Source organism: Lutra lutra, chromosome 7 (assembly GCF_902655055.1).
Source record: "Lutra lutra chromosome 7, mLutLut1.2, whole genome shotgun sequence".
Lineage (NCBI taxonomy): Eukaryota > Metazoa > Chordata > Mammalia > Carnivora > Mustelidae > Lutra > Lutra lutra.
The window spans coordinates 125,713,528-125,720,605 of NC_062284.1; the positions used below are offsets into that span (position 1 = coordinate 125,713,528).

At 41.6% G+C, this 7,078-nt stretch overlaps 1 pseudogene; it reads right to left on the minus strand.

Moving 5' to 3' along the window:
- Positions 1-5,050: 5,050 nt before the first annotated feature.
- On the minus strand, positions 5,051-5,871 carry LOC125104535 (zinc finger protein 346-like; annotated as a pseudogene).
- Between the last annotated feature and the right edge of the window lie 1,207 nt (positions 5,872-7,078).

Sequence of the window (7,078 nt, forward strand, 5' to 3'; positions counted from 1 at the left end):
CCAGGCCCATGTGCTTATATATATTCAACATGGAAGCAAAAGATTGATGGATACGAATACTATCCAAGAAACTTTGTGAATATAAACTCTTTTGACAGTGTTACTTTCATTTCCAAAGCATTTCTGATTTCTGATTTCTCAGCAAACCACGATTTAAGAAGCTCCAGTGTTACTGGTTCTGAGCCACACATCCAATAGGTATCATAGGCCATGAAAATAAGTGGAATCTGCTTTCTACTTTAGCAAATCTCCTTTCTAAACACCAGATTTCTAAATAGAGTAAGTCTTAAGTGTTTTTTTTCTTCCTACCATGGTATTTACTTCTTAGGTGAATATAGTTTGGGTAGTACAGCCTAAGTGCACAAAACTAGAAAAAAGAAAGTACTGTGTTACTATCCTAAAGAGAATCCATATATTTCAACATATACCTCAAGTTCAGTTTTTCTAGTTGATAAGACTAAATTATCAAAGTAAGGTCAAAGGAAAAATGTCTTATAGGCACTTCTTTTTATATCCACAGTAGTTAAAGGAACATTTCTGGCATTTTTTTTCCTGTTCTAAAATTAATTCATGTTTACCTTTTTTAATTTGGAAAATACCATACAATCTATTGAAACAAATAATATAATCTATAAATGCATCACCTACTGATTACTATTAATATGTGTTATACTTCTTTACAATGTATTTTCTTTACATATATATTTAATTGGTATGCTATGCTTCACCAATTTGGAGTTCACAACCCTTTTTTTGTTTGTTTGTTTTTTAAGATTTTATTTATTTACTATTTATTTGAGGGAGGAGGGGGAGGGGCAGAAGGAGAGGAAGTATCTCAAGCAGACTCCTCGCTGAGCACAGAGCCTGATGTAGGGCTCAATCTCACAACTCTGAGGTCATGACCTGAGCTGAGACACTCAACTGTCTGAGCCACCTAGGTGCCCCCACAATCCTTTCAACATGATGAAATGATGCAGTCACCCAATCTAGAGATTTGAGACCCATTCCTGATTCTTTACTTTTCCTTAGATGCCACTCACATTCAGTAAGTCATCAAATACTGCAGATTAAATTGCTTTTAGTCAAATATAGCACTTTGTTTCCCCTCTTTTAACCAGAATGCTATTGCCTTACCTCAAGCTGTATCAATGCTCATCTTGACTATGGAACTAAACCTAATTTAGATCACTAGTCTTGTTTTAAATTTCAACTCATCTTTCACCTTACTTACCAAATTATTATTTTTGGTGCATCAAAGATTGTGTTATTCTCCTATTCCACTAATTTTCTATTTTCCTGGAAAAGTGTTGAACTCCTTAATATGGTGTATAATGTTATCCATCGTCATGGTTTCATCTAACCACTCTTTACTCTGGCTATATTCACTCATCCTTCCTTCCTACCTTGTTCCAACTATTCTGAGCTGCTTCCATGTCTCCAAACCACCAGGGTAATCTGTGCCTTGCCTAATGCTTTTGATCATTCTATTCCTCAATCAAGGGTCATCATTTCCTTTCTGAAAACCTCTCTCACTCTTCCATCACTTTCCAAGTAGAAGAATCACACTCTCCTTTATACATCATGCTGTATGATTTTTCCCTCTATATAATTCTGCCTTCATCTTTTATGTGTTTCTCCTTCCCCTAAAAAATGGTACTTCTTCATGTTAGAGACTGTGTCTTATTCATCTTTGTGACCCCAGAATCTAGAGTTCAAACCCCAGTACAAAAGAAATGTTCCAAAAATTTCATAAATTAATGAACTATAAGAGTAGGTATTGCTCTGACTATTCATAAATGTCAGTCAAAAACTTAGGTTGAATATCAACCTGAATATTAACTTAAATATATTATTCCAATTCCTATGCCATGTTCACACTGTATTTACCCATTTTTTACTTTGTTGAACAACCACAAATGAAGGGCAAATTCAGCCTATTTAAAATCCCCATGGAATGACAATTCATAAAATGCTATAAAGAGGTGAAACTCAGCAAACACCACAAAGACATTATGAGAAAATTGTCATGCACTAAATCCGCTCAGGACTGTGGGGTGCTTAACTGATAGTCACATTTGTTTTGGGATGTTTGCCTAGAAATGTTCTTTTAATAAATGTACTAAATAAGATGCATAATTTAGTTCCTTTTCTGTAGCCTGTTGGCCAACTGCCAACTCCAGCTCCTGTTCCGCCTCCCTTCTTCCCTCCTTCCTTGATCTCTTACCATCTCTTTCTTGGGTTTGACTCAGCACCAAGGTTACCTGCTGGCCTAGTACAAACAATCTCATTAAAAAGCCATCACAGTTGTGTCTGATGGCTTCATTCCTTCCCCGATGGCTCAATTTATATCTTCCTTTGGAACAAATAGAGAGCAAGTTCTCTCCAGGATGACTTCATCCAGCTGTACTACATGCACACTGGCAGATAATAAAATCAATGAGGACACTTGCCTTTGTTGGGTAGATGAAAAAAGATGAAAAGAAGACTAGCTTTCCTAGTCTTCCTCTACTTATCACCTTGGAATTTGTTAAGGTTCTACTTTCCTTTGGAGGCTATCATGGTCAGTTCTCAAGGTTTCTTTTCTTGCTTTTATGTAGCCTCAAGAATAACTCAATAAGCTGAGAATCAGAAGACCTTGTTTCAAGATGAACTATTGAAAAATTAGTTGGTATTTGGAGAGGGGTCAATACACACATAGTCTAGGTCCAATGGCAATATAGCCCCAAATCCTAGGTTTGTTAAGTTGCAGTCTGGCTTATGAGAGAAATCATTTGTTTAGATGCTTCCATGACCAAGAGACAAAGCATAAACATGTGAACACAATAGATAAAGGCATTTCATAGACAAAGGGAAAGGAAATGGGGGGAGAAGAGGCCACAAGAGCAGCTTTGTGCTCCTCTGATTCAGTGACAAGGGGGTCTATGATGGTGACACTCCTTGGAATTCTGGCTTGAAAGCTACAAGAAAAAATCCACACCCAGTGAAGTCCCAGTCCATAAAACACAGCAGAATTAGAGAAATCTTAGTTTAGGGCTGGGGAAACATCTGTTTTCTCATTGCAAAAACCTCCACTAGCTCTCATTTCTTTCCCGTAGGGACCCTATCCTGCTCCCTGGTACCCAGGAATCTCCTGGTGGGTGACGGGAGAGGGCACCACAGCAACCTGGGCAGGTGGTCTACTGCACGAGAAGAAGAGGGCTAGTAAAGCCAAGGAACAGTAACGCACCTCTGAACTGAGCTGGCTGGCATGAGGTAGTTTGCTCTTAAGGGCACATAACCATCAAGGGGATTTGGATGTGGGGATTTTACCACATGACTCTGGGTCAGAACATCTCTGATGGAAGAGAGGAAAAACCCACCTTGGAGCTTTCCATGATCCCACTGAGTACTGAGGCCTCCTCCAGCTCCAGCTGTTCCCCAGCGGCCGCTGGTCTTTAGCATGATTCAGGAACAGAGGAGAAGGGGCAGAAATGATAGCACTGCTCTACCAGGACTGTATCAATGCTCCAGGAGACTTTACAGTGGGCAGAAAGCTCTATAACTGGCCAGTATCTGGTCCCAGGTTCAGGAAATCCTGCCCATTTTGGGAAAAAAGGGAGTGTCATATTAGCTCCAAACTTCTATAGGGCAGCCACTTCCAACTGCCCTTTCCCACCTAGGCCAAGGTCTGGTGTGAAAGCTTCTGGTTTCACTGGAGCTGCCTAGAGCCCAGGAGAGTTCAGTTCTTTAAGTGGAAACTGGATCAAAACTGACCTGCAAGGGAAACTCAGGCATAGGGCTTATGACATACAGCCAAGAGAAGCTGGGAATGGAAAAAGCCATCCCCCAAACTAGCACCCTGTGCAGCCCCAAGTCCTCTCAAGATCCATCCTTTCCCCTCATCCTGACCTAGAGGGCCCGTTCCAGAGGGGAGGAGCAAGGGTCAATTTGTCTAGATCAATAAGATGCTATCTGTTCGATAGCATCTGCCATAGGCCTATGAGTTCTCCAAGTATAAGAAAGGAGGAAGAAGGAGCCCAGTGCAGACTGGGTCATGGGAAGCAAGATCACAGCTGGTTCAACCTCAGGTGCTAGACAGAAACACCTCTAGTCATGTCAAATAATGGGCAGAAGACATGAACAGACACTTCTCCAATGAAGACATACAAATGGCTATCAGACAAATGAAAAAATGTTCATCATCACTAGCCATCAGGGAGATTCAAATTAAAACCACATTGAGATACCACCTTACACCAGTTAGAATGGCCAAAATTAACAAGACAGGAAACAACATGTGTTGGAGATGTAGAGAAAGGGGAACCCTCTTACACTGTTGGTGGGAATGCAAGTTGGTGCAGCCAATTTGGAAAACTGTGTGGAGATTCCTTAAGAAATTAAAAATAGAGCTTCCCTATGACCCTGCAATTGCACTACTGGGTATTTACCCCAAAGATACAGATGTAGTGAAAAGAAGGGCCATCTGTACCCCAATGTTCATAACAGCAATGCCCACGGTTGCCAAACTGTGGAAAGAACCAAAATGCCCTTCAACGGACGAATGGATAAGGAAGATGTGGTTCATATACACTATGGAGTATTATGCCCCCATCAGAAAGGATGAATACCCAACTTTTGTAGCAACATGGACGGGACTGGAAGAGATTATGCTGAGTGAAATAAGTCAAGCAGAGAGAGTCAATTATCATATGGTTTCACTTATTTGTGTAGCATAAGAAATAACATGGAGGACATGGGAGATGGAGAGGAGAAAGGAGTTGAGGGAAATTGGAGGGGGAGATGAACCATGAGAGACTATTGACTCTGAAAAACAGTCTGAGGGTTTTGAAGGGGCAGGGGGTGGGAAGTTGGGCCAGCCTGGTGGTGGGTATTGTGGAGGGCACGTATTGCATGGAGCACTGGGTGTGGTGAATAAACAATGAATTCTAGTACACTGAAAAGTAATTTAAAAAATAAAAAAAAAATTTAAAAAAAAAAAGAAAGAAAAGAAACACTTCTAGTCTTCCAAGGTGGTTAAGTCCTTCTAAAACGGCTGTGTTTGCATTGGAATCTAGCTAGCCCAGGGGTGATGCCATTGGCTTGGTGACTGGTTCTTGTGTTTGAAGTCACTGACATGAACTTGATACTGTTCTATAGAGTTCAGGACTATCTTATTCATCTTGCAAGGGTAGCCCTTCCCAGCTGATGAGTCAGGACAGCAGGTCGGCCAGCCACTCATTGTGTGCTATGAGTTTGAGCTTGGTTTCCTATTTCCTGTGTTTCTTGCCCACATAATGTTGTGGAGCCATGACAAGGTCTTTGAAAGTCACCTGGCAGAAGCTGCCAAACTTGTCTTGGTCTATCAGCTCTTTTCCGGTGCAAGCCCCACGCATTAACCGACTGCTACTTCAGCTTTAAGTTCTTTGCGTGGATCTTCCCCCTGGGCCACAACAGTGGATGAAAAGGTCGTGTTACAAATGGGGCAGCATTGATTCTTGTCTTTGCCTCTGTGGGTCTTCTGATCTGCATATAGCTTCTTTGTTTCCCCCTTTAATATCTCCATTCGGTGGATTGCTAAGAAAACCTTCACTTTGTTGGCATGTTTGTTTTGTTATTGTTGTTGTTGTTGTTTGTTTGTTTGTTTTTGCCTGGAAGTGTCCCAGCTTCTGGGATTCAGAAATGAGCAAGAGACAGGAGTTCTGAATCATGTGCTCCACTTTCTCCCTCCCCACTGATTGGGCCCAGGACACTGCTTCCCACACACAGGCGGTGCGCCCTCTAGCGGTCAAGGTGCGGCCCATCCCGTTCCCGTCCTCGCTGCTCTGAGCTCTTGTATGGCCTGGGCCCTCCGGAGTACACGGACCCCATGGTACACAACCAAGGACACTCCATCTTTCCCGCAAGCCTGAATCAGCTAGCAGCCACTCTTAAACCTTGGTCTCTACTTTCTGCATCTTTAAAAGAAAAAAATAATATATAATAAGCACTGCCTAACAGCACCCCCACCCAACACACACCATTATTTGACCTCCTTACAAGATCAGTATGTCAGAATAACCTGAATTCTGTTATTCTCCTTTCTAGTTGGGGATGTGTGTATTCTTTGAATTTAGTAACTAGGAGAATCTCCTATCTTTTCATCCTGAACAACCCATTAAAATCCATTTTCCATAAAATTTAAGGGCTTGGAATGGTAGTCATAGTCCAGGGCTGGGATAACTTCTGGGGAATAATTCTTCACAGCTCTACCAAACCAATCTCTTATTTGTTTAAGAGGATGGAACTCAAGAGTCTGGAAATCTAGGAAGCCTGGCTAAAATAATGATGTAAGATAAAAATCAGGTACATCTTTAATAAAAGCTAATATTAATAATTGTCACTTGCAAAAAAAAAAACACATTATCTGCCTTAGATAATTTAATCCTTCCAGCAAACCTCTGAAGAAAACTGTTGTTTTCAGCGTCTTGCAGTTGATGAAACTATATCAGAATAACTGTGGGGTCTTGGCCATGTTACTCGGCCTCTTCAAGTTCCAGATAGAACCCAAGCCCAGGTTTGTCTCCCTCAAAGCCCATTCTCTCAACCACAGCAGCTTCTCTTATCCATACCTAAACCACATCTGGCTTTAACAACTGGGAGTGCAGGAATAAAGACATACACTAACTTCAGAAACTGACCTGTAATGAACAGCATCATGTCAGTGCCTATTAGAGTACTTGTTTCCCTTACATTTCTTCAGGACTGTGAATCTTTATATCCATCTCTCCTCCCTGGATTGCAATTCAGCCTTGACTTGCCATGATTTCTTTTCCAGCTGCTAACCTGTGCACCGTGGCACTGCACGCTGTCTGGCTGTCCCATGGAGAGGAGGCTGTGGAGAGCATGGCATCTGACAAAATGCAGGACATTTCTCTGAGTGAGCATTATTCATTTCTGTCGGTTAAATTCAAGGCAGCAGCCTGCGTTTCTCTCGCTGGGCTGCTAAGAAGAACTGCAGAGCACGAGACATTTTAAAAATCAAAATACTATGCTGCATTCTCCCACATTGAGAAAGGCATGTCAGTTCATCTCAGGGAGAACTCTTGGGGCAGAAGTTTTA